The 2500-nt window shown below is 32.9% G+C and overlaps 1 long non-coding RNA gene across 1 annotated transcript in view; it reads left to right on the top strand.

Annotated features, from left to right (window-relative positions):
• Nucleotides 1-240, top strand: part of LOC137653181 (uncharacterized) — a 12665-nt gene extending 12425 nt beyond the window's left edge. Inside the window, exon 3 of the long non-coding RNA XR_011046418.1 lies at nucleotides 1-240. This exon is cut by the window's left edge and continues 747 nt beyond it. This is a non-coding gene — a long non-coding RNA (uncharacterized lncRNA).
• The last annotated feature ends 2260 nt before the right edge of the window (nucleotides 241-2500 follow it).

Raw genomic sequence — 2500 nt, 5'->3', positions numbered from 1 at the left:
GTAAGACTAAAGTGCTTGCAAGCAAAGGTTGATTATTATCATACGAGACATTGAGTCGCGTTGCTTCAATTGTGTGAGGTCAATAATGAATGAATATGATATGAAATTTCTGACCTCTCGGTTCTAATTAAGATATGAATAAGGTGAGTTTTATGTTTGTGTCAGAAGTAAAGTAATGGGATTATTTCTTATTGTATTGTTCTATAATATTGTCTCTCGGTACCCCTTAGAATCTTTTAACTTTTAAAGTACGTCTCCCCTTGACACATTTTTGGTCACTGTCTCTTATTACCGTAATTTGTCTAAAGACGACTCGATCAGCATTTCCAGCTCTACGTCCTGAGTAGCGTCTACCCATCAAGGTGATATCGGGGATGACAGTCCTGATATATCTTTGCACTTGAACGTGTGTGTGGTAAGCAAACTTTGTTCGTTACGATTCACTGGTTTATTGAGTGCTAAAAAGCGGGCACTCTATTCCTCCAGGCCTGGGTTCAGAAATCAGAGCGGGGAGGCTTTCCTGGAATTATTTTCCACATTTATACCTGTTTAGGAGATCTTGCTGTGTTTCCCGAAGAGTTGATATAAGTAAATTGAGATATACAGTAATAGGATTGAGTGAAATAAGAATTACTGGAGAAACTTATATAGAGTTAAGAGGGCTACATCTTTCGATCTAAAGAACATTAAAGGAATAAAGAAAAACTGAGTGGGTTTTCTTATTAATAGATATCATGCAGGTAGCAGAAGAGTTATGCAGCGTCAGTGACAGAGTTCCAAGATTGATTATCAAACTAAATCAAAAGTATAAAATGAAGATCACTGTAACGTATGCAATGCACGGGAAGAAAGAGGAAATTTTTATGAAGATCTGGAGATAACCTGAAAAAGCATGATTGTTTGAATTGGTTTTGAGTAGTTTCTATGCAAAATAGCTCAAAATAAGAGATGGAAATCAGATGTAGGTAAATTTGGAGGTGAGGCAAGAAACGACATAGGAGACATGCTTGTAAAATCTGCAGAAAAAAAAATAATCTAATCATGATTTTTTTTTTTATAAAAAAAAAGAACATAGAAAATGCACTTGGAGATGCCAAAATATAGAAAAGAAAAACGAAAAAGACTTAATCCACAGTGGAAAAGTAGATTTAATTAAAGATGTAAGAGTGTTATACAAATTAAAATAAAGAAGTGTGATGAGTAAAATTTGATTAGACTCAAGAAATGAAAAAAAAAAAAAAAAAACTAATCTTAGGGAAGAAAGTAAACCGAAGTAATATGAGAATAATATGATGAGTTAGTGAAGCAATACACTATAGGTATTCCTAGCTACACGATGAAATGGAATAAAATAAGAACTGAATTGATAGTAATACAAATGATAAATTTGTATTGCAATCAACACAAGAGATAGATAGGAAATGTTCTAAACAAAATCAAGGAAAACTATCATAAATCCGATAAAGGAGAGATTGCAAATGAGGGTAAAGTCTCCGGTGAGATAAAACATTCTTAGCAGAACAATAGGAAATAATAAAAAGTAAAACACAAGCAATTTGTAAAAACAATCAGACTAAAATTGAGAAAACAATAAAGAAAGGAAGAATGAGAAGAAGACTTGGAACAGTGTGCCAACATATATTTGCTTTAACGCAGGAAAATGGGAATGATATCATACAAAGAGATGGAGTGATAGAAATTGCATACGATTTCTGTAAAATGCTATAAATTAGAGATATGAGTGATAGCTTTGCCAATAGAAATAATGAAACTCCTGAACCGGTATCGAAAGTAACAGCCTTAAGGGCAGGAAAAAAGGTTTAGCAGAAAAAGATGGCCTAAAAATGATCTAATAGTAGAAGGAAGATATTTCAAAGTAGGGAATTTCGCTGAAATTTACACAAAACGTTTGCAAAGCTCATATATGCCTTCGGCTATGAAAAACTTTATAATTAATTATTTCCCAAAAAATGAGATACACATAAGACCTGAAAAATTACCAATCAATAAGTTTACTTCCGGTAATATATGATATATTTACAAAGATCATGTTAGGGAAAGAAGGCTAGACTTTAATTAGCCAAGAGAGCAGGCTGGTTATAGAAGATATTCAACAACTGACCATTGCCATGTAATTAACCAGGTAATGGAAAAGGACAAACCACTATGTATAACATTTAAGTACTATGAAAAAGCTTTTGATTTAGTCATAATCATAGCAGTAATGAAAGTCCTTCAAAGACAAGAAATAGATGATACTTATGTTAGAAGACTTGAAGATAGTGGTAGCACAACAATCCTAATAGCACATAAATATAGTTTGAACATTCCAGTTGAGAAAAAGAGCTAGACAAGGAGACACGATCTCTCCTAAATTACTCACAGCATGCCTAGAAGTTTTTAAGAATTTAGATTGAGATACTCTAGGCATCAACATTAATTATCAGACGACTTGATTCTATTTAGTGAATCATGGAAGGAATTGCATAAGTTGATAAAA

The sequence above is a fragment of the Palaemon carinicauda genome, chromosome 14, assembly GCF_036898095.1.
Source record: "Palaemon carinicauda isolate YSFRI2023 chromosome 14, ASM3689809v2, whole genome shotgun sequence".
NCBI classification, from domain to species: Eukaryota; Metazoa; Arthropoda; class Malacostraca; order Decapoda; family Palaemonidae; genus Palaemon; species Palaemon carinicauda.
Note: the sequence above shows the minus strand (reverse complement) of the source record. Positions and strands in the feature narration are given on the sequence as shown.